Below are 26,850 nucleotides of genomic sequence, written 5' to 3'. Positions count from 1 at the left end.
TAAAAACTCTCAAAAATCTTTTTATGAGCACATTATTACCTAGGCCATCATTACTACTCAATTTAACTAAACTAGATATAGCCGATATGGAAGTGTTGATTGAGCTGTAACATAAAACAAAGTCAAACAGCTCTGTCAGGAAAGCCAGGACCAAATTTATAGGTGGGTCAAGGGGATCAATATGTTTCCCAAATGAAAAGTGACCTCATATGCCTTTACAGAACAAGGCTTTCCTGATAAGTGAAACACAGCTGGGTTTTCCGCAGTTGATGTTCCTTGAGTGGATCCTGAGGCAAGGTCAACAGGAAGCAAATCTGTGGAAGAATGTACGATTGCTGAACAATTTGTCACAAAAGGCAGAGAAACCAGGGTTGTGTTGTCCACAATGGTTCTACAAGAACCACTTCTGTACAGTCGTCTACCGTCTTCAGAACATGTCCCCCCCACCAGGCTGAAAGGTGGGAACATATGTAAAATTAGGTCTGACCATGTCATAGAGAAAGCATCAATGGCCCACACATGTGGGTATGGTCTATATGACACGTATCTGTGAATTTGATGAATCAATCTAGAGGCAAACATATCAATATCAAACTGTCCAAATATTGCATGAATTTTTATTAAAGATTGCTTTAACATCCACTCTGCAGCATCATTGAAATTCCTAGATAGGTGATCTGCTTCTACATTATTCTTTCCAAGAAGATGGCAAGCACTCAACCAAATCTGTCTTTCTATACACCAAAACCAAGCATCACAGGCCATTTGATCTAGTAATCTTATCCTACCTCCCATTTTGTTAATGAAGGCAACAGCTACAGTATTATGTGTAAGTTATATTTGTATCCACAGAGACTTTAATTTCAGGAAGCAGACCTGCAATTCTAAAACATTGATATGACTCATTTTCTCAGTACTACTCCAACAACCACCAGTTTTAACATCGTCTGTCTCATTAACCCCTCTTGATCCTATAAGAGAACTGTCACTTTCGATAATAATGTCTGGGTTACCTCTGCAAACTGGCTTAAAACTGATTTTAACATTTGGATCCATCATTCAATTGTATCTTTAGTATTGCTGGAAAGAGAAATTGATGCATCATAATTGCCCTTGTACATTTTCAGTAATGTGTCTTTTTCCCTTTCCAAAGGTTTGTAGTAGTGAGAGGCATATTATAAGCCTGGCTCAATAGCAACCATTGTGCCTATTAATTGTGCTAATTCACGATTAGTCAAATGTTTCTGCTTCAAGACTGTTTCACAAAACTCAATCAATGTCTGTGCCTTTCCCTCAGTCAATCTAACAGTCATATTAACTAAATTAATGAGAAATCCCATAAAGCTGATAGTTTGCGTAGGTTGCAAAATGGATTTAGTTGGGTGTATTGTAAATCCTAAATCATCCAACAATGCAGCAGTATGGTACACATTGTTTTGACATTCTAAGTACACCACTCCCTCGATAACTCGTGCACATCGGGGTCCAGAAACATCGACCGCACTATAAGTGAGGTGCGAGTTATCGAGGGACCTATAAAAAAAGCCCAAAAGCAATAAAGTGATTGACAACATAACGGAGAAATAAAGGGGGGGGTAGGCAGATTATACTGTTAATCGTTCTGAGATTAAATAGTAATAAATATCTCTTCATAACGGTGTACTTTATTATTTCCTCATAGGACAACATTAATTTCAGGATAAATTACAGTATATTGAGGTGATCATCAAAAACATTATTCCACGTGGTTTCTGTTCGCTTAACATGTGTACCACTTCACATATTGTGTACTACGTCACTAATATTTATGTTGAATTGGATACATTGTAGTTTTATTGTTTGATCCAAATTAGACGTTTTTTTATATACAAAAGATCGACTCTTTTCGAGAAACAGTGTTGATCGAACGATAGATAGATAAATATTTCTGAATGTGATAGAAGTAAAATGGAAAACAAAAAAAACAAGGGTTAATCAGTACAGACGTATTTAATTGGTCTACAAATTTAAAACAACGTAAATTAGAACAAGTTAATACTTGCCGTTTGTGCCACGCTTGACAAATATCAATTCACTTTTTGAAAAAATCAGTTATTTTTTTTGTGTGTGTGTGTTACTCCTTGGTTTCTCTGCCGCCGAGCAAAATCTCTCAGATTTCTCAACTGCATGAGCTTTACGTAGTCAACATTTTGGGTCTCCAGCCACCTTATGGCAATATCAAAATATTTGATTGCTTCCTGTGCAGAGGGGTGGGGGTGCAACATCTGCGTCTGCATCACTTTCAACACTTGTGTTACTCCAGTTAGGATCGTCTTCTGCTGCAAATTTGTTCGCTATAGAAATAATTATAGTTTCATCTGAGATGTATTCGGCTGTGGGGCAATCATTGTCAGCACAAATCCACTCCTCCATATCATCAAGACAAACGCCCATCTCAGGACCATGAGTCTGTACGAATTTCTCCCAAACAGCCTCGGCATTAATGACTCAGTTTCACTGAAACATTCTTAGTCACTATCATCGCCGTTGTCTCTGTTACTGTTTTGCTTTACGTCAAAGGCAGCTCCAAGACCCATAATCCAGCACCCGAGGTCTCTTGTAATCGAATTTTTTTAATGCAACAAACACTTCCCCAAGTTGTTGATCAAAACAAAGCCGGCATGTACATGTAATTAGGTTCTCACAGAAGTACTCACGGGTTTCGTTGTGACGGTCGATTGACTCTTTTCATGTTTTCAATGAACAGAATATGTTGTGATTATAATGTTTACATTGAAACAGAATTAAAGGATTAGAACGTGACTTTCAAAAAGAAGACGTTTAATTGGTGTTTATTTCATTCTCTGTTGCCACCTGTTACCATTTATCAGAAGTTTTCATTGATCGCTATTTCACCAGACTGTTTATTTACAGTATACTGACAACTATTTATCATAAAAACTTACATAATATATGATATCTTTAAACAGAGGTCTCGCTAGGATTTTAAAACAGGGTCTTTCTGCCTCTGAATTCAATCACTAAATATCAGTACATTTTCTCACTCGGCCGCTAGTCAAAGCCTTTGAACTAGCCGCCTAGCTGTTGCATCATGTTCTTAATGTACTCTTATAAAATGGCAACAGTACATCAAAGAGTCTTTCAGTCACTGAATTCTGTCATTGTAAATATCAGCACAGTTAACTGATCAACACATTTTCCCACAAAGCAGGTGGCTGAAACAGGACCGGCAAATCTTTGAATTTTCCCGAGCACCTATTACATGTGTACGGAGGACTCCCGCCTCAGTGATTTTCTGCATCCCAGATCAAAAATTGGCGTCCAAATACGCGTAACTAAGCGTTTTCGAGATCTCTGAAATTAATTCTTCTTTAGAACTTAAAAATTTCAAAATATGGATTATATTTTTACGGGCATTAATCACCATTTTCGATGATAAAATGAGCAATGTGTCAAGGTTTAATTTATCAATTCTTATCGTAATTTTTTCATGTTCAGCATATTTTAAAGATATTTTAAATACATTTTCTCTGGAAAAAATCGGGAGCCAAGACAGACACCGCGTTATAAACGGGACCGCGAGTTATCCAGGCACGAGTTATCGAGGGAGCGGTGTATGTTGAACCTTGAAGAAGACTATCGTCCAGATAGACAACATTGAGATAACCCATCTTATGCAAGGAAGAAAAAACAGGCTTCATAATTTTGTTGTATAATCATGGTGCAGATGCCAGTCATTTGGTAAAAAGGTATACTGATAAAATTCTCCTTTCATTGAAAGCATAAATATTTCTGAAGAGCAATGTCAACTGGAAGAGTAATATGTATCTTTCAGGTCAATAGAAGCAAAATAAGAATCTTTGCAAACCATGGTCAGTGCTGTTTTTAATGTCTCCATTTTAAAATGGTGATGTACCACATGTGCATTGAAAGCAAGCAGGAACCCGTATGCTCCCATCACGGTTTTCTCTACTGAAAATGTTAGACAAGTACTTTACACAGTCAAAGTTTATTCTCTCCAATACACCCTTTTTCAGCAGTTTATCAATTTCAGTTTTAATTACAGTGGATTCATTGTCGGAGAATTTTCTGTTTTGGAATACAAGTTTGGACTGGGCTGCTATCAAAAGTTCAAGTCTATAACCTTTCAGATTAGATAAAATCTATGCACCAGAGGTCATCTTCTGCCATTTTTCAGCACATGAACTAACTTCACCAGCAACAAAATTTTCTGGCGTATTATATAAGGCTGGGAAAGAAACAGATCTCATGAATGGGAAAATTGCTACTTTTAGTTTTTATGGAAGATGCAACACTGCCTCTGTTCACAAATCTTGACGAGGGTTGTAAGATCTCCTTTTATTGAGGTTCTGTGGTCCCCGTTGGTATGGCTGCATTGATAGGGCTAGGACCTGGCCCCCATCTTGAATAAAAAAGACTTGGGTCCTGCTGGACACCTTTATAATTTGAGTATCTTCCAGTGTTTGAAGTCAAAAGCTTTCCAGACACTTTGTTCCCCATCTGCTGAGCATCTGCAATACTTTTAACTTTTCTAGGCAGATCATCTCCAAGCAGGAGGTCAGTTACTTTATTTTGGGTTGCAGAGAGAGACTGTTAACTGTAATGGAGATCAAGCCTGATCAGTTCTTTCCTCTTATATACACGTCACAAAATGCAGAAGAAAGCATCCGCAATACATCACCAGCATCTACAAGCAGTTTATTTACATTTGCAGATGTACCGTCTTACTTATTATGTAGTAATTCATCCATGAACCTGGGAAAGGAAACACTAGCTTTAGCAACAGTTCCTTTGAACTTTTGGAGCTTGGCATCCATTTGTTTTGTAGCTTTGTTCACTTCTGCCCAATGTCCGGATTTACTTTAGGCACACTTAAATTTTGGCAATTTTGTGGCCTTAACTCATTCAGCCCCAGTACTGTTATCAGTATCTCTGCTGCTATGCCCCAGAAGCACTAAGTTGTATCTAGCTGTTTGTGCTCCAGAGCTTTTACCTGTTTGAAATTTTTGAAAACATTATGCACATGCATTCACTCTTACCTTAATTTCTCTTTTTATATCCAATTAAAGTGAAATAAAATTTTCACCATTTATTCCAAATGAATTTGTCTGAAGTGATGCATTTTTTTTTCCTATTTGTCCAAGTCTTTCACAACTTATTTATACAGTATTTACAAAATTATGTGCAACGTTTATCCGCAAGAACTCTATCATCATCACTGTCAGCATCCTCATCTTCTGATGATTCAATCTAAAAAACTTCTATGTCCGAATCTAAATCTTGCAAAATATCTAACTGCCGAACATATCTTTCCTCAGCTTGCTCAGTATTTTTTTAGATCAAACCAGAGAAAGTCCTTATTTTTGCTCTCAAAAAAAATTACTCTTAAGTCCACCATCATTTACAATTTTTCATGAACAGAACATGTGTAGTGAAACTGCTCTCAAACAGTAACCCTTGGCTTCTGAACAATTCAAATTTCCACAAATAAAAGTAAAATCATTTCTGATTGGTTTAATAGTTGTTTAGTTCTTGGAAAAAAACATTTGTAACCAATCAGAGTAGTTGTATCAAACACTCATTCATCATGCCTGGAGATGGGATCGGGATCGGCCATTGAATGCAGTAAACAATCCACTACTACAGGCATATCAGCCATGGGTTTTTTATGCCAAGACCTTCAACTTGTGACTTCAAATTGTTACCGTAGCTGACAAATTTGTCAATAATTCAAGCTGACGGTCCCACATCACTTGATTGTGTGTCGCTTGCCATTCAATAAGACTCATCTTGGCGCCACCATTGTTGTGCAGAAGTCATGTTTTCTGTCACTGACTCTCTTAAGATTTCCCGGTCACATGATGAACTCGTTATCGTTAATGGCATAGTCCCATTATATGTAGATGCAGGATTTCTCTTTGATTTTACTGCCACAACAGGGCTATCATTTAGCATATTGGGAATATTTGTGCTTTGTTGCAACTGTGATGGAGAAATCTTTGGCCTTATCAGCTAAATGCTGCTTGGCTCTATTTTGCAATATTTCTTGCAATAGTCCATGACCCATACTGACAGGATACCTTTGGCTTTGTCCCAATTCTGCCATTGTGCAAAGCTGTGCAAGAGACAACACACTCAAAAACGATGAAACAATGAAGTACATTACAGTTATGACTGTATAAAGCAGTTAAAATGGTAGAGGAAGTTTCTGCCCCGTGGTGATTTCAAATTTACATGAAATATCAGCTGTAAATTACTGGAATCGCAAAATTGCAGAACTCGAGAGAAACACGAAGTACTGATTCCTTGATGCTGGACCATTCCCTGGCTCATCACCCATTCCATCTCAAGGGATCCTGAGGTACTTACAGGGGAAATAAAAACCTTATTAGCAAATGTCAACTGGTTTTACAGAATCTTCTGCATAACATGAATGCATAGTTCTTCTTTCTCTAAGACACTATTTCCTGCATCAAACATTGCAATGGTACTCTTTATTAGCAAGCAATACCGCTTAGTACACTGTATCTTGATCACTAAACTTTCTGAAAACCATCTCACACTTTGATTCTGCAAAACAGTAAAGAGACTGTTTCTTTCTGTGACATTTTAGTATCCATTTTTTGCTAGTTTTGCCCTGACAAGAATGAGAAGATCCAGTATGCTTCTTACTAACATGGTTCCCACGCTTTTCCAAATATAAATTTCCAGGTTTCTTCCAGGATGAAATAAAAAATTTCAAGGTTAACATATGATCATTACTGAATGGAATTAAAGAACATTTTGGATTGTAAAACATGCATTTTCCAAATCCAAAGATGTTTCTCTTTCAAGACTCTCCAAAACATACATGTCAGAAACGATAATCATGTATGCCAATAAAATCTCAAACAAGATTTTTCAACAAACCTAAACTTCTTAAGAAGATTTGGTTAAAAATTCCATCATTTAAGGACATTTACAAAAGGGTTGATTTAAATTTTGACAAAAGATCTTCAAAATTATATATTTTTGTATAAACAAGGACTGAATTTTCTGTAAAATCAACATCTTCCTGTAGTTCAATGAACCAGTCCCCAAACCTGTATTGATACATGAGCTATTATCGTTTCTTAATATATAATAAAAGGAACGACAATTTCACATTTTTCCTGCGTTCTATTTAAGATCTGAAACCAATGCTTCAAGCTATATGTCACTGTGTAATAGTTTCGCACCAAAGTTCAGCTCAGAGATTCAAAAATTTTCTAATCTGGGTTTCTGCCAAATATTCCAACCCCAATTTTCACATTTGGACATTTTGGATGGAGTGTGGTTTCAGAGCAATTACATATCAAATTTGGAATCTGCCGCCACTGTAAGATAGCTTACCAGTGGGCCTAGCAAATTTAAACTAGGTTATATCGACTTATACATGCATGAAATTAATACGAATTTTTTTTATTTTCTCAAAAATGGCAAGTATTATAATCATTATGTCTTTAATCGGCTGACAGACTAGACGAAACTCGGCATAGATGAAACCTGACCTGGTACTCGCCATTTGTGTTAATAGTCACATTACTTCACAAATCTCAAACAATGACATTGGAAGTCCAATAGGCATGTGATATCAACAACAAACTCACTTTTAGTGTTGTTGTATAACATTTCAATTATATTAAATGAAAGTCTGATACCTTTTGTAAAAAGCAGAAAGAACATATAATTCTCAACATATTTATTTCGAGAATAACTACAAAAAACTGGGCCAGTCTGATTCGTTAAGCAGAGTAGTCTGGTTACCTGCTTCATATGCTCCATATGTGAGAGAGCACATGTCAACGTAGTAATCATGTGATACAACAAAACTCCGAAGTTGGTCTTGGAATAAATAGAGAATGTTATGCACTTTTGATTTTGTATTTTTATTACAACCACCATACATCTTTCATTTAATATTTTTTTCTACAATATTTCAAAATGATGGTTGTGAGATTCTGTGGGCTCGTGCGACATGCTATCGAAATCACTAGTACCAGCTCAAATTTCTCAATGCATTAGTTTCTTCATCTTTCAGCAGATTTAAGACACAACAATTTTAATACTCTCGCAATTTCTGACAAAATAAATAATTTTCGTATCGATTTCATGCAGGTATAACTCAATTTAACAACGTTTAAGTTTGCTAGCCCATCTGCTAAGGGGATATGCTTTAATGCCACCATGATGTCTGCTTGTGATGCTAGACTGGTTTTAATACCTTCCATAATCAGGGAGCTCCTAAAAGCCCTATCAATGCCAATAGTTGCAAGAAATCTGAAAAAGTTCCAACGAACGAAAAATGACAGTGCTGAAGTTTCAAATGTACATAAAGAATTCATTAATTTCCAAGATATTCAAATAGTCATTAAATAAATTTAGTTAATAAAGTACCGTACAGTAGTTATTCTAGCGTGTCATGCAAAAAATAAATCTTTTCAAAAGCCAAGTTGGGAGATTGAATCCAAAACCAAGCAGATTGGAACCTACCAGCGGGAAGTTTTTGAGGCATAATTAAGCATTATTTTCACTAAATATTCTCCAATTTTTCCAATACACGTGAAATTTTCAAAAAGGACATGCTGTTTCTCCTTGTGGAGTGCCTTATTCCTCCCCCCCCCCCCAAACGTCTCCCCATTTCATATTCTATCCAATAGCTTAAGGTTAGACTTAAACCTATTCGACATACTACAAAGAAACCACCTGTTCTACAGTGAGTGAAAACACCTGCAATTGATTGACAAATAAACCATGCCCTTTTTTGTTATATCAAAAAATCCTTAAAATGTGTGTGAATTTATGCTTATATATATGGTACATTAATGCCAGGTGTTGACTCTTGTAAGTTTCATTGGTGGAAAAGGAGATCACAGTTTGCTTGTTGAGAAACATTCTACAGCTTTCAGTGATCATTCTTGGGATTTAGGAAGCAATTCACTACAAGCAAAGTATGTAAAGCGCAGCAAAAATAAATTTCAGAAACTCCTGGTTGATGGAGATGTACTTTGTGAAGCTAGCCATAAAAAGGTGGGTGGAGCATTTAATTACTGAATGCATGAAATCGACGGTCCCATTATACGTCATTTATCTTACACTGCAAGGTATGATCATAGGTTTTTATAATTAACATGTTATTAACTAAAATTCCTTACAAAACTATTATTTGAAAAATAATATACACAATATAGACTTGCTTAATATCTGATGCTTCTATTTAAAATAAATGAGTGAGATAATGTATATGTCAGGAAAGTAGATATTTTACATTTTGATAATGCATTTTTTTCAGGTGACAGCAGTCATACCTATGCACTAACGGTGATGCGGGATGCAAAGACCATGGAAGTAGCCAAAATCATTGCTATCAGTAAAAGTAAAAATGCTATATCAGTGCCATGAGGAACACTTTCTTTGCGGCTTACTACTACCATAACTGTTCCAAAGCTGCACCAGTTGTGTATCACACAGGTATTGAGAATATTATATTATAGCTTGTTAACACATTAACCCCTAGCGACGAGTAAATGTGGCAGGAGGTAGTAGCCTACTGCCGAGCTCTGTAGCATCATGGTCATGCACAATACACTAAAGTGGGTGGTATTACAGAAAGGTAGACAGATGTAGCTCTACAATGATACCAAATAATCTGGAGTTTCTATTTGCACTACAAATTACAGAGGGAAAAACCTCATTTTTTGGACCCGATTTTTTTCTACCCAAAATTGCCTTGTGGTCGGGATCCGATTTTGTGTGTGTATTTTAGACTTTTTGGTCTCAGATCTAAGGTAAACCAGTATCAACTGCAAACAGACGGATGAACCTTTGCCAAAAGTAGGATAAGATGGGCATTTGGAATAAAGAGTGGTCTCAATACAAAAATAATGGCTCCGTTTAGCAACAAACAAATAATTAAAAAAAATCCAACTTGTACCCTTCTGCTCATATGCAAGCCAAATAGCCAATGAAAAACGATGTTTCTAACACAACTTGGCAATATGTTCTTGAAAAATCACCTGGGATTTGGTGTTTTTGCATCTATTCAGAAATGGCTTTCAAAATGTGTTTTCTACTTGAATTTCAGGCAAAAACAACAAAAACCTCCAGGGGTTAATGTATTAACTCTAGTATTCTATGGATTTAAATGACTAATATGGGGAAAAACGTGTACAATCTTAAAATATTTATTGTGATGTTAATCTGTGGTACACTGTGATTGCTGCATTAATGCCAACTTCTTGTTAATTATATATATTTAATCAGAACATGTATAATCATAAATGAAATATTCATGGCATAAAAAATGAATGATTATTTCCATTTCAGGGCACCACCTAACTCTCAGACCTTAGAGTAGATATGCAAACATCATATGCATTCAACAAGTGGGTAGCCATAAAATTGTTACGGATCATCATGTGACTTTCTACAACATTTTAATAGTACAAAACAGCCATGTAATGGTTTTGTAATTTTATAGCTGTATTGCTTGTTGATAATAAAGTAATAACTATCCCATGTTTTGCAATTTTCATTGCCTATTACATTAATACACTTGGAAAAATATTCACTACTTGTTCTGCCAACATTTTTTGAAAATTGGCGACAAAATATTGCTGTTGGCGATTTTTGGGGCAACAACTTTTTAAAAGCCAGGACCATCTCTGATAATAATAAAAAAAATATGGATATCTGTCTGTGAAACAAAAAGTTTACTAGTTGAAATCTAATCCACTGAGCATTTGGACTGTCTCAAAAAATATATTTATGACAAGCACCCAAATGATCCATACTGCAACCTCCTAATATTCTGGTTAGAAATCGATAAATTAAACTCAGTTACGACTCAATTACGTAACTGTTTTGTGCGTCACATTATGGAGGTAAATTCCTGGGTTTTTCCCAACTTTCGTCAATATTTGCAAAATTCAAGGACTTTTCATGGTCGGGAATAAAATTATCATTTCTCTCGACTTTTTCCCCAATTTCCCGGTAGCGTGGGAACCCTGTACTAACTATATTTGTAGTAAACTTGTTCTGAAGAACCAGATTCAGTTGGCTGATTTACTTTACTAACAGTGGGTTGGAGTTTTCTGTCATTTTTATCTTTTCCCAATGTCTGACTGAGCCTGGAGACCCTCACGCTGGATGGATATAAGCTTCTCCCAAAAAAAAATCATGTTTCTAAATTTTTTTCCTTCCTGATATCCCATCCTCTTTATTGGTAATAATAATAATAATATTAATAATAATATAAATAATAATAACAATGACCTTATTTAAAGAGGGTAACACAATTAGCTAAGAACTAATCTACCTTGAGGCCCTCATGCAAAGGAATTTGGAAAAGGAAACAGAGTGGGCATCAACTGGAATACTATTCCAGAGCAAAGTTCCAGAGTCTTGGAAACATTTTTTTTTAAAATTCCCTGCTCTGGGAATTTTATACCATCTGGCAGACATGGATCGCAGGTGGGAAGTATTACCAGGTAGCCTATATACTGGAATAGTGAGTGTAAATATTCAGGAGCACTATTATTTGATATCCTGTACATTAATTTGGCTTTTCTCAAACAGATTTGGTCTTTAATATGTAATATTTTTAACATACCAGCTAAATTTTCCTTGCTTTCTTTCTGGAATGATATTAGCATAAACGCTCTTTTTTGAAAATGTGCCAGATTTGTTATGTTTTTACCATTTGAATTACCCCATACTGTATTACACTACCCGGCTGTACTTTTTCCATCGTATACTCTGGAAAAGGCTGGAATACGATGGAAAAACATGGAAAACCTTGGAAAATGATGGAAAAATGAAATATTCTGCAGAATTTATCATGGAAACCCTGGACATTGTGCATGGAAAATGCTGGACATTTTGGACTTTGAAATTTTTCAGCATGGAAAAACCTTGAAAACGATGGACATTTTGGACTCTGAATTTTTTTCAGCATGGAAAACCCTGGAAAAGCATGGACAGTTTGGACTTAGAATTTTTTGGATAAATTTCAGCAAGGAAAACCCTGGAAAAGAACTTAGTCAATTTTCAAGATTGGTACTAAGAATTATTTTTAATTGCCTAAAGAAAGAGCAATCATGACTAAACTGCGCTGTAACACAGATTTTTGAACTTGAAACTAAACTATTATTTCAAACCTATGATAAGTATATACTGAGAAATAGAGGACACAAGTCAAATAAACAAACTAAACCATACACACAAACACATACTTGACCCCTGCTTTAAAAAGACAAACCGCAAGTGTTGAAGTAGTACATCATTTATTGTATGTACCACATATTTAATTAAATGTTCATTATCAAAAGAACATCACTATACAAAAATGTTGGTGTAACACAAACTATACATGTATGAAAAGATATCCTGAAAAATTAGTTAAATCCTGACCAGAAAATATCTGGTGCATATAAAATCATAAATATGTCCAAATCTGTTCACCACATGAGCTTGACACTACAGTGTATAAGTATGAAATTCTTCTGTGCAATGGTGAGAGCCATTTTAGTCCTTTTCATGATGACTGTGGAGAACAGCACCATAAATGGCATTTCCAATCTCAACAACATTAATAGGTTCTCAAAGACACTTGATCCTATTTTTGATGACGAAAGGAAGTCTTCTTTCTTGTCAGAGCCAACTTCATTCCAAAGAGATGTTTGCTCATACTTATTAGTTGCACCTATACAGCCCGCAGTTTCACACATTTCTTCTTTATCTGAGTATAATTTTTTGCAGATATCAAAATAAAAATTGTATTTGAGATACTCCTTACTGAATTCACATTTTTCCTTCAAATCTTTGACAATTGTCAATCCTGTGTTTGCTGAAGGAAGATGCAACTGAATCAAGTCCAAAACGTCACCTATTTAGCATTTGACAAATTATGCCTTGTTGGCAAAGCCCCAAGGGCTATAACATGTTCAGACTTTGTGATTTCACTACAATATATATTTTATCATGGGGCTATGACATAAGTGGGGGATCTGTGACATAGGATGGGTAAGACTGAGTTGCTTCATTCACCTGATGATACTGTTCATCGTCTGAACTTGATTAAAACTCTATACTTTCTTCTGAGTCAGATGAAAAACTCATGTCACTGTCACCGTATCTAGTTGGTTCATCTGTTGATATGCTCATTATATTTGAAGAGTTAGTATTACTTGCACTCGTACAGTCACCAATTTCATAATCTCCAAGACCAACAGAACTGGATTCACCTAGATCAGCAAAACTGTAGTGAGAAATAAAAATTTTAGTGAACATGTATAATTAATATTAAAATCTTAACATTCAAACATTACTGTTTTGTTGTGGGAATTGAATATGTACAGTTAATATTACACTGTTAAAGTAGTTTAGTTCGACAAATCCAATGTCAATGCATGCATCATTTAAACATTGGTAATGCAAACATGATACACAATGAATGCATGTAAATGACAAGTAATTGATACACAATAATATACTCAATCATACAAAGTACATGTGATACAACATACACTTCATAAATTTATGTGTTTTTAGAAACACAACTCAAGTTTCATAACGTTTTAGGGCGTTATAAGAAAAATGAAAGTAAAAATTATAATTAACATTTTAAATAATTAAAAACTGAAGTATGATTAAATGACAATGCATAACAATAAATTATTATATCTTGTTCTGCAAGAATCAATACTGATCAGATATTTCCTGGAATTTCTGTAATTGGCTGATTTGGTTGTATATGGTGTACATTGTGCATATATTGTGTATGGTGTGTTGGATAACCCATAGAGTGAATGTTCTGTTCAAACACGCACATTTTGTCTGTAAATACTAAATGATTTCACCATATACTCAGATTTTGTTCCATTTTGTGTTGTATAGTGAAATTTGTTTATTCCGTAAATTATTGATATGGTAATGAAACTGTGTTTAAGATATAAGCCATGTTAAGCTGTGAATGTACTAGGTAAGAACAAATGTATAAAGAATAATGCTTATCTTCACAAAAATAATGTTGTGAGAGACAGCTGCAGATATTATTTAAAATGTGAAAAAAACTCTATACTACTCCTGGAATTACCATTGTTTTCTCTTCCTCCAGTACATGGTACTTTTAGGAATGGACTTTGTGGAATTAACTTCATACTGCTTATATATTTTGTCCTGAACACCAGTACCTGTAATACACAAACAGCATTAAAACGTTTACAGACTGTACAGTCAGACTGATTAAAACATAAACATATCATTCAAAATTCATCTTCATGGTAAAACTTGGGTATATTTTAATCTTGCTAAGATTAATGTGAAATTTTTCAAAATGTCTTTTTCCAGGACTTAAGTTATGATTTTACTTATATATGTAGCAGTCTGAAAATTTAGCAGTAACCTAAAGACCTTTTTGGACTAGATCTACAAATACTCAAGAAATTCACATCTTTATCATAATACCAGAGCAGTCCCTGTTTGGGCTTACATGTATCACTGGAGTTAACATTACCAAGACTGACAATTACAAGGTTATGGCTGCTAAAATAAAATTGCACAAATTAGGTTGCTTTGAAAGTTATATATATATTGAAAAACAAAAATGCCTACTCTAATTTTAAAACTGGTGCAAGAGGAAACTTGTTTTTGACCTTGTATATCTTTTTACATTTATTGAAATTAAATCAGTCAATTCTTTTAACAACTATTTTGTATTACAATTATATAATGAATTTCAACTGCACAGCTTCGAACACATTTGTCAATTTATACTAATACCAGGACTAAATAATTAGTGCCAAAAGCCGATGCTAACCAATGACTATGCTTGTATCACATGGGCTTCTATACTTGCTTACAATTTAATTACCAGTCATACATATATAGTGCTGGGTGGTTAATCATATAGTCAGTTTATACTTGGGAAAACGAGATAAAGTTGAGAATCCGTTTATTTCATACTCACCTATAATATTTGGGTGTCCAATTTGTGTTGTCTTTCCATTTGTGTTCCACACCTCGACACGATATTGCCTCTTGGTCGTAAACTTTGTCTTCTAAAACCACTTTCCTGTAAACCGATCCATTCCCCAATATATCCAAATCATGGCGTTGGTATCCGATGTATACATATTAACTCTTTAGATAAATCATAAATCAAAAGAGAACAAAATGTCTGATTTTTCTGTCAAGTATTCGCCTTCACCTATCGGAGTCATGTTTTTGTCATGCAGAAATAGCCGAGGTTGTTCCGTATGATGTTGGCTGATGAAGCTGACTATGATGGGATTTAAAATTATGAACTTATTTTTTTTAAACCAATTACTACATTGAAAAAGCCGGCATATTTCGATTTCATGCGTTAGAACAAAATATTCTGCAAAAAGAAGAAGAAAAAACAAAGGAAGAAAAAACCGTTTCTGTAAATTTTGGTTCTAAATTTGACACCGTAAAAGACTTTGGATAACCAGTCTAGAATTTGGGCGCAATTTTCGATTAGAGTGTCATTGAAATTGTACAATATAAAATATCCCAGGATTTTAAGATGACCACTGAACCCGAAATATCCCTGGTTATACGGGTGAATGATCGTCCCATTCAGGAAGGCATAATCTGTATGGCTGATGTTCAATCGCCACGAAAAGAAATGAAGGAATATCGCACGGGAGCGAAAGTGATGACAGTTTGTCGTGGATTCAAGGGATACCATCAGTGTATTATTGCGAAAATTGCAGGTAAGTCATTTCTCAGTCCAAATGTAGCAAAATTATTTGCATGGCCACCAAGTACCTTAGCTGCGAAAGACTTCGCGTGACGTAAATTTACGGAAAGCTATTAAGAAATATATCCTATGGAACAATTTCTTGTTTTTATGCTGTTTGAAGACATAAATTAAACATCAAACTTGTAAGGGTATTGAAAGGTATGTGTTATGTTTTAAGCTTTGTTTACATAATTGGCAATATTTTTTACTTATCCCTAATGCACAATGACCAGTCATCTCATGGCTGTCTTTCTAAAAGTTGATACATGCCGGCCTTGCGAATATACATTTCCAAATTGTAAATTTCACTTTAAATTTTATTCACACATGATATTATTAATGATCTGACTGGTATTTGTATTTTTTACCTTTTCGTTATTATTTTCCAGACATTGTACTATTTGTAGCAATAAGTTATATTTGTTTTAATTAATTTCAGACTGTGACTCAGAAATATACCAGTAGATCTCTTTTCCAATTATTCTTCGATTCAGATTATGGCTTGTTTCTGTCTATCCAATTTATAGACAGCCATTTCAGTAATATTTAATAGTAACTTATTGAATAATTAATTAGAATATACAGCTGTAAACTCTTGCAAATGATTATCAATTTTCCTCACCAAAAATACTTGTTTAGTTTGTGTCCTTTAATTTCAGAAAAAAAGTTGCAAGGCACAGTTATGTAAACAACTTGATGGCGACAGCTTCATTGAAATTCTTTGATCTTTTAATTTGAATCAAGCAAGCGAGAGGTAATACCACATTTGTTTCAAATTCAAATGTCTAGAAAATTAGCTGTAACATGGAGTTGTGTATGTACATAAGTAAATACATCAGAAACTTAGTGCATATGAATCATCATGGTGAAAATTTGGATTAAATTTTTTTCTTCACACCCAGCATGAGGCAGAAATATGTGAAATTTAGAATTTTAACCAAGCTGCTAAATAAATATTCAGAATGCTGTACAGTTCTGGCGAATATATTGGCAAGACGCTAACTGGGGCAAGAGCCAATAATAAGTACACACAAGGCAACCTCTCCAAGACCAGTCCAGAATTCAAATAATTTTATGGTATATTTTAAATTATTAACCATGCGTTTTAAACTTTGTTAACCTATGACAAAATATATGCCAAATTGTAACAGATTTCTTTTATGAACTAAGGCTGGAACATTATTGTGAAATTTAAATATATACACAAATACTACTTGAAACATTATAGTGTAGACAGGCAATATTCAAATGGACAATGTAAATCTACTTTCAGTTTAAATAGTATAATCACAACTGCATGTATATGGTAGCCAGTTTGTGTGTGCGTGATTCAGATGTTTAGTAACATAGCTTTAACAAATATTTAGTCACATCGCTGTAATGATGTCTGCAGTGTAGCAATTTACAGCGATGTCTAGCACTGGGATATCATGCCACAGACCTGTAGCATAATGTCTCCCACCCAGTCACATTATCTTGACACCAGATTGACCCGTCCTAACACTAACCTCTTAACTGTTTACCTTATATTACAAAGTGCAGCATGCTATAAATAGAGTACCTGTTACCTATTCAACTCCATACGCATAGGCCTGCCTGTTAACTGTTAAGCAATGTAGTGTATGTTACTGTAGTGTATGTTACGTTTAACAGCAATTGTAACCATTTTACATTTTTGGTACACATCTATTATGTGTGGAAAAATTTAAGATTAAAGTCTGATTGTTACAGCTGCATAATTATTTTTCACTGAAGAATTTTTTATGTGCTTCAAAATCTTGAGAGGACTCATTCATCGTCATGTCAGTGAGGCTGTGTGACCAATCATAGCTGCCATTTCTCATACTTGAAATTTACAATTTCGTCTGCATCTGCATCACTAAGTCATCTGAATTTGATAATTTATAAAAACTAATTGCTGCCTACATCAATATTGAGCCTTTATCTAAGTTATTGAATCTTCCGTAGCTGTGATTCTAATCATGAAACCTTCGTAAGTACTGAATGAAATCCGCGACCTCCATTTTGGAGAGTGGAGATTATGACCCAGTTACTTTAAATAGCAGATATTGACCAGGGCATAAACAGTGACCAAGTGATCTGATGTAATTGTCATTCACCGAAATGTATGTAGTATCTAATAGGGGTTTTTCCCCGAAGATGGCGCTAAAAAACCGGCTTAAAATGGCTGATGTTTACAGCAGGCATCAAAAGGTGCTTCAACGTCAATGGAGCAGAGACATCAAAAGAGGCTTGCATGAGGTAAAGGGTTAATGCTGAGTACCAAGCGAGGCAGCTAATAGTACCATTTTTTTATAACTCTTTGGTATGACTCGGTTAAGGGTTCAAACCTGTGACCTCTCATACCCGCAGCAGGTGCTCTAACTACTTAGACTTAGGCCACAGGAGCAGTTAGGTAGCCAGTTTAATTTGTGATGGAAACCACAGGTTTTTAAGCCTATTATGTTAGTCATCAAGCCAAGTGCCTCATTAAAATTACCAACCTCAGGGATTGTAAAAGTACTGTAATTGCATGAAATGTTTCAGGCATAACTCTCTCTCTCATTCTCTCACTCCCCCCCCCCATATATATATATAGGATTGAAATCTTGTTTGATTCTATTTATTAATATACAATGATTTGTATTTCAGAAACCATCAAGAAGTATAACATTGGGAAGGTGATGGCGAGGCAGAAGCTTTTTGATTTGTTTAAACCATCAAGAGTACCATCACTTCCACAGACTCCAGTGGTGACAACAGAAAAATAAGAAATGTGGTGAATGAACTATGAAACAACACTTGTAAAAAATATTTTAAATTTTTTAATTAAAATTGAGATAGAAATTAATGTGAATTTCTGTTATTTTGTTGTTAAGATTGCTTCAGAATAAATTCAAACTATAACTAGAGTAAGAGAACATATTTTTAGAAACTCTGATGAGAGCCAATAATCTGGATTTTATGACACACCAGTAAAGTGAAGCGACATTTATGACAACTTAAGCCATGTTATCTACTGAATACTAGTGCACAACCTATTAAGCTACCAATGACAAGTTCAAAAGTTACTAAACACCTCAGTCCATACAAGGAGTTGGTTGGGGTAATTTGGATCATGTTCTTCTTGAAATTATCATCAAATAAAAGTAGCATCACTGTTAAAAATCTCATTTTCATAAAATATTTCAACAATTTTCAGCTAAATTTTAGTGTTGTCCAGGGTTTTCCAGCCTACCCTGGATAAAGACTGGAATATTAGTCCAAATGCTCCAGCATTTTCCATGCTAGAATTGTCCAGGGTTTTTCCATCGTTTTCCATGCTAGAATTGTCCAGGGTTTTCCAGCCTACCCTGGACATAGGCTGGAATATTAGTCCAAATACTCCAGCATTTTCCAGCGTTTTCCATGCTAGAATTGTCCAGGGTTTTCCAGCCTACCTTGGACATAGGCTGGAATATTAGTCCAAATACTCCAGCATTTTCCTTGCTAGAATTTTCCAGCGTTTTCCATGCTAGAAATGTATAGGGTTTTCCAGCCTACCCTGGACATAGCCTGGAATAATAGTCCATATACTCCAGCGTTTTCCATGCTAGAATTGTCCAGCGTTTTCCATGCAAGAATTGTTCAGGGTTTTCCATCCTACCCTGGACAGAGGCTGGAATATTAGTCCAAATACTCCAGCATTTTCCATGCTAGAATTTTCCAGCGTTTTCCATCGTTTTTCATGGATTATGATGGAAAATCTACAGCCGGGTAGTCTAAATAGGGTTGTATGTAACTGTTATAAAATAGTTTTCTGTGTCTTTCAGTGAGAAAATGTATTATCCTACTGAGACGCCATAAACTTAAATTAATTTTTTATTGATATGTTTGATATGTTCAGTCCAGGATAGGTTATTATCTACCAAAACACCAAGTAGTCTATCATGACAGACCATTTGCAAATTTTTATCCCTCCATGTCAGACATAGTTCATCACTATCAAGATTTGTCCTTTTCTGCCCTCTTGAGATGGGTAATATTTTAATTTTACCAGTATTTACCACCATCCCATTGCATGTGCACCAGTTTTCCAGTTTTTTTAAGGCATTCTGTAAAGAAATTTCAAGTTCATGCTTTCTTTTGGATGTCAGACAATTTTGTGTCCTCTGCACAGAGATCTGTAGATGATATTGAGTCCCTTAGTAAAAGTGGTAGGTCATTAATAAATAAAATAAATAGTAATGGACCTAGAATTGAGCCTTGTGGTACTCCATATCTAATTGTTCCAGGTTCAGACAGAACATTATTTATATAAACATGTTAGTATTCTCTCGCTTAACTCATTCAGCCCCAGACCCATTATCAGTATCACTGCTGCTATGCCCCAGCAGCGCTAAGCTGTGTCTAGCTGCGTGTGCCCCAGAGATTTTACCTGTTTGAAAAATTTTGTAAACATTGTGCACATGCATTCACTCTTACCTTAATTTCTTTTTATATCCAATTAAAATCCAAGAAAGTTTCACCATTTATTGCAAATGAATTTGTCTACACAGTGATGTATTTTTTTTCCCTATTTGTCCAAGTCTTTCACAACTTATTTATACAGAATTTACAAAATTATGTGCAACGTTCATCCATAAGAACTCGATCATCATCGCTGTCAGCATCCTCATCTTCGGACGATTCAATCTCAGAAACTTCTATGTCCGAATCGAAATCTCACAAAATATCCAACTGCCGAACATATCTTTCCTCAGCTTGCTCAGTATTTTCAAGATCAAACCTGAGAAACTCCTCATTTTTGCTCTCATCAAAAATCACTCTTATGTCCGCCATCATTGACGATTTTTCATGACCAGAACACGTGTAGTTAAACCGCTTTCAAAACAGGAGCCCTTAGCTTCTGAACAATTCAAATTTCCACAAATGAAAGTAAAATCATTTCTGATTGGTTAAATAGTTGTTAGTTCTTGGAATAAACCCATTTCTAACCAATCTGAGACGTTGAATCTAACACACATTCATCACGCTTGGAGACGGGATTGGCCATTGAATGCAGTAAAAAAATCACGACTACAGGCGGGATCGGCCATTGAATGCAGAAACCGGATCACGCCTACAGACGGGATCGGGGCTTAAAGGGTTAAGTATATTGTAAACCTGTTCTTTCATCACATTGGTAGATTTTCAGTTTCTTCAAAAGGATTTAATGATCCACCATGTCAAAAGCTTTCCTGAAATCTACAAATACTGATCCTATTATTCTACCTTGCTCAAGTGCTTGAAGCCATTTATCAGTTAGTGAGATTAAGACAGTCTCACATTAATGATTCAGTCTAAAGCCATACTGATTACAGTGTAACAGCAAGTGTTTGGTTAAATATGACATGAACGAGTCCTGGAAATGTTTTCCAATATATTTTGACAAGTTTGGTAGTTCTGAGATTGGCAGGTAGTTATCAACATCATCCTTCGAACCAGATTAGTATTTCTACCTATATAATCATCTCTTTTTCTCTTCTGACTTCTAATAACAGACTCATCTTTAGTGCTACTCTTCTTTACATTTTATATCCAATTTCTCTCTGCAGACTCATTGTCAGTTCAAAAGCAAGCTTGTAGTGCTGTCAAAAACTCAAGTAAATGGCTAACACATTTGCCAAGGAATAACCATTTTGTACACACATATTTTAAGCTTCATAGTCGCCAAGGTCAAACTTGTCTTGCAACAACTTTAGAGCTTGTTTCTTTATACTTCTTTTCTCCAAATAACAGTACATGTCATTTAGCAAATGACCAATATCTACTTCTAATTTATTAGCAGACTTTCTTGCAACAAGGTGCATCAAATGACAGGGACAACCTTTTATGTACACTAATAGAGACATTTTTTCAAAATACAGGAAACAACTTCTTTATGAATTGCAATCATTGATGCATTATCAGCTGAAAATCCCATGCAGTTCTGCCAACTTATGTGATGTTTCTTCAATGCATTATCAAATACGCGAGGGTCTATTATATTCTTGTACAAATGCCATTTGACATGATCTATAGTGCACTGTAGATTGGTTCTCTTAAATTGTGATTGCTGCCTCATTTGCTAGCACAAAATATCATCGATATATAAATTGGTGTCATGTTGTTTGAAATCTTTTGCATAAGCCTAGCTTTTCTCTGAAATATTAATTCACTTATTGTTAACATTTTAGTATCATTCATTGCACTTGAGATGTTTCCAGCATTATCTAAGCCGAGTCAGCAAAGCTATTTTTTGCAAGTGGAACTATTTGTAAATATTCTTGTCAGAAGTGTTTCCCTAGATAGAAATAAAGTAGTCTAGGTTGTATAAAGCATTTGTAATATATTAACCTATGCCTTATCTTGCAAAAAAACTACTGAATTTATGACATGACCTTTGTTCATTACATTCAAATTATGTCAAATATCACTCTAAGGATTTTGTCATAGGTAACCATTTGTAGGCAACTTTCATTCAACCTAAGATTTAAATTACTATTTTCTAAAATCTGCAGTAATCATTAATACTTTAGTTTTATCTATGTTTACTTTCATGCCATTTTCCATATACTAGGAATTCAAAGGAGAACTCTATGCCTCGTTTTAGCCATTTAAAATCTAATAGTATGGTAACATCTGCATACAATGCGGTAGATGAAATACAGTTGCATACATATAATGGTAGATTGTTTATGAAAATGAGAAAAGAAGTGGACCTAGGATTGATCCCTGTGGTACTCCACATGTAATTGGTTCTTTTTTAGATAAATTCTCAATTATTTTGACACACTATTATCTCATTGTCACATATCATGCAAACCAATCAATAGTTGATGTGTCACATTGATAAATGATCAATTTGTTGCTAAGAATATCATGACTAACAAAGTCAAAAGCTGTTCTGAAATCTCTTGTACGGACACAACCAATTTTCCTTGATCTAAAGGAAGTAATCCATGTATCATGGAGTTTTCTCTGAACCCAAATTGGATTTTATGAATTAAGTTATAGTTGATAGGCATATCAAAAGATTGTCATGAAAATTATTTCAAGTAGTTTGGACAGAGTTGGTAAGATAGATATGGGTCTGTAGTTACTGACATCGTCTTTGCTGCAAGACTTGTGCTTGGGGGGTAACTTTTCAACCTTTGCCAAATGGGACCTACAGTAGTCCCCCTCTTATTAGGCTACCCCTAATGCAGCAGGGAAGTGGCCTTATAATGAGGGTGGCCTTTCTAGAGGGGGATGACAAATGCGAATAGTAAATACATATGAAGAAAGTCACAAGTACATTTAATTCTAAAACATTTAATATTTTCATTAAAAAATCACATGCATGTTGTGAAATAAATATAAAACAAACTGTGTCATCATTTTCAAAAGAATGCTATGAATAACCATTGATATAGTTTTAAAACTGTCTTTATAATTATGTTACAAATCACATCATCTCTCACTTCGTTGGTAACAGTCTAAAACATAAACCAGTCTCGTCACAATTAAAAATATCCTTGCTGTCATATTCCCTGCATATATTGTTTAGTCTTTTGTTCCAATCTTCGACAACTTCATTATTAACATCAGCTGCTTATCCACTAAGGACAGAATACTTAATATTGTGTCGCACTTAAAATCTGTGCAACCATCCGTTACTTGCAGTAAAGTTGTCATATCCCAATTCAACTGACGAGATTGTTGCTTTTTCTTGTCATTCAAATCAGGATACAAATGTCTCCTGGCTCAAACAATTTTCCTTTCTCCATCCATTTCACCTTCCCACTTCTGCAGAACTGTTTCATTATCTTTCACGATATTGTTCAACTGAGTCTTTCCGACATCAGTTTTCTGCAAGGATCCTCGACCCCCCCCCCCTTCAGTCCGGTAATTAATTTCACTTTCTCTTCTAAACTGAGAATTTTTCTTTTCCTCGATGACATGTTGATCTTTTTGCAGCAAGTTATTCATGTTGCCAACTACAATACTGATAAAACAATTTTGTATGCATATAAACAAATTGCCATGTGTTTTTAAAGGAAGTGATCTTGTCACGTGATTCATTAGTCGCAGTCTGGTACCCTATTGTTTTTATACATTTCTTTACACTAAGTGAGAGAAGCCAAAACGGCTTAGATATGTACCATTAATATCATGCAGATTTGACCTTGTGGACGTTAGGATTCGTAATTTTGACAATTATTGTCAGTAGTAATAGCCACTGATTATCAAATGAACAAGCTCAACATCTTAAGGGAAGCCATAAAGGCTACCAAACCATTTTCCTGCTGACTTGGGTATTGTACATCGATACTGCCACTTCTCAGCTGTTACTACTGTTCAATAATTGTAATCTTAACAATTATCAGAGTGACTAAACCAGACATCTTATGATAACACAGCAGTAAGGCTAATTGGATTACATGTACTTACCCGTTTGTATGGATTAAAATTTGAGTCTTTCTCGGTTTTTATAGAATAAATTTGGCTTCTCATGAGGCGTAAATGATATAATATTAACCTTATTGGTACATGTACTTTACTCAACACTTCTTTCAGTAACGAAAACCTGACATCGGGAAACAGAAATCAGATTACTTAACACACACTATGGATAAAATACTGGTTCTGGATACATATTCAAATAAAATGCAGCCGCTTGTGAGGGGTAAATTTTATATTATTGCACTAATATGCTGGCCACTGGTCACGTTAGCCGGGTGGCCTTTCGTGAGGGGTACTTTTTAACACAAACTCGTCGGTGCCAACAGATTCTGGCCATAAGGAGCAGGTGGCCGCTGGCCAGGGGGGCCGTTCAAGAGGGGGACCATTGTATCAACAAAGTGCAACTGGGAATGGTTTTCTATTTGGCTGATTTACATGGATCCATATTGCTTCAATTTCACATCTGATTCACCAAACACCAAATTACACCCAAGTGGATTACCCCTAAGATCAATGAGGCTAGGCACCTAAGAGATAATTTCCACAAGAAAAAAGACATGAAAAGCTATAGAAAGTGGAGAAATAAAACTAAGCACCTGAAAGATAAGGCTAAAGAGAACTACTATAAACAGGCTATTAATGAAAGTAAGAGTACCAAAACATTGTGGAAGCATCTAAAAGAGCTGAACCCACCCAAGAACAGTTGTCTTCCCCCCAGACTTAAGCAAAATGATGATATAGCAACATCTGTACAAAACATTGGGGAAATGTTCAACAATTTCTTCATAAGCATCTCCAGTAAGAGTATTCAGAACCTGACTAACATCCCAATTGAACTTGATGCTCTTCTATTATTTATAAGAGCTAAAATTCCTGCTTATAATTATTTTTCAATAGCTAATGTTAGCGAAGTGGATGTTTTTGATATGCTAATTAAGGTTAATATTAATAAATCCTCTGGATTGGATGGTATTGGTCCACGAATTCTTAAAATTGCTGCACCAGTAATAACAAAGTCACTAACGCATATCATAAATTTAAGTATAATGAGTGGTAATTTTCCAGAAACATTGAAATGTGCAAAGGTTACACCTATCTTTAAGAAAGGAGAAAAGGAGGATCCAGGAAATTACAGACCAATATCAATTCTACCTGTATTGTCAAAACTATTTGAAAAGCATGTAGCCATTCAGGTCTATAAATTTTTCGAAACATACTCTCTATTTCATAAAGCTCAATCAGGATTTAGAAAGTACCACTCGTGCCAAACAGAACTTACCAAATTAATTGATCTTTGGCTGAAGGAAATGGATAATGGACATATGACTGGGATTGTTTTCCTTGACTTCAAGAAAGCCTTTGATCTTGTTGATCATGAAATTCTGCTGCAAAAGTTGAACTGTTACAGGTTTGACAATCCTTCTTTAAACTAGTATAGATCATACCTAAACCAAAGGTCTTAACAAGTAAGCATTGGCAATATTAGCTCTCAAACTCGCACTATTCATTCAGGAGACCCTCAAGGCTCAGTTTTGGGCCCTCTCCTCTTCCTTATCTATATCAACGATCTACCATTAAATAATGAATCCACAAACACAGATTTGTTTGCAGATGATAACTCAGACCTTATTAGAGTCCAAAACTGGGCACAACAGAATAGGATGGTAATTAATGAAGGTAAAACAAAATGTATGATTTTGGGGACATCACAAAAGCTACACAAGTCAGGGAACCCCAAACTATTGCTTGCAATAAATAATCATCCATTAGAAAATGTCAAACATGAAAGGCTTGTAGGTGTGTCTGTAGATAATAATTTATTATGGAATGACCATATTGATAAGCTTTGTAAAACACTGTCATCCAAAATTGTCCTTCTCGGCAGAATCAAGAAATATTTACCTATGGAAACTCGCAATCTATACTACAAGTCATATATTCTTCCAACAATGGATTATTGTTTTAATGTATGGGGAAACTGTGCTAAATCTGAGCTTGACAGGATTTATAAACTTCAGAAACGAGCAGCACATGTAATTTTAGATGCATCTGTTGATCATCCCTCAAAAGCATTATTTACAGAACTCAAATAGTTCACAATATATGACAGGATAGATTTTTACATGGCAGTTCGTTTATATAAATGTCTACATGGAACTGCACCAGAGTATCTTCAGGACTTAATCAGGCCTTTTTCAACACAATACCAGTTGAGATCAATATCACATGGAAACCTTCTAATACCAAAACCAAGAACAGAGCAATTTAAAAAGAGTTTTCGATACTCTGGTACAGTTCTCTGGAATAAGCTTACACTACATGTAAAATCTGCTGAAAATATTAGAGTATTTAAGAAAAGATATCATGAGCACGTATGTGTTTCTAATAGATAATGGAATTTATTATTTAAATACTAAACATGTTAAAATAAACACAAATTATTGCTATCTTCATATAATGTGCATTGTTATACTCTCCTTAAGAGGGCCTCAAGGGAGAATAGTCCTTGACTAATGAGTCACCCTCTATAAATAAAGCATTATTATTATTATTATATTATTATTATTATTATTATTAGATCATTTCTACATTCAACTGAT

The 26,850-nt window shown here is 35.0% G+C and overlaps 1 protein-coding gene and 1 long non-coding RNA gene across 4 annotated transcripts in view; both read right to left on the bottom strand.

Annotated features, from left to right (window-relative positions):
- Nucleotides 1-26,850, bottom strand: part of LOC149795516 (cGMP-specific 3',5'-cyclic phosphodiesterase-like) — a 412,811-nt gene that overhangs the window by 255,151 nt on the left and 130,810 nt on the right. The gene's annotated exons all lie outside the window — the stretch shown is intronic.
- On the bottom strand, nucleotides 13,046-15,221 carry LOC149795518 (uncharacterized). Its single transcript, XR_016422340.1, has 3 exons — nucleotides 15,008-15,221; nucleotides 14,135-14,231; nucleotides 13,046-13,283 (listed from the first exon to the last, which is right to left on the bottom strand). It is a non-coding gene; the product is annotated as an uncharacterized LOC149795518 (long non-coding RNA).

Source organism: Sinohyriopsis cumingii, chromosome 7 (assembly GCF_028554795.1).
Source record: "Sinohyriopsis cumingii isolate HCF-2022 chromosome 7, ASM2855479v2, whole genome shotgun sequence".
Taxonomy (NCBI): Eukaryota; Metazoa; Mollusca; class Bivalvia; order Unionida; family Unionidae; genus Sinohyriopsis; species Sinohyriopsis cumingii.
The sequence above is the reverse complement of the archived record's forward strand: the minus strand, read 5'-3'. Positions and strand labels throughout refer to the sequence as shown.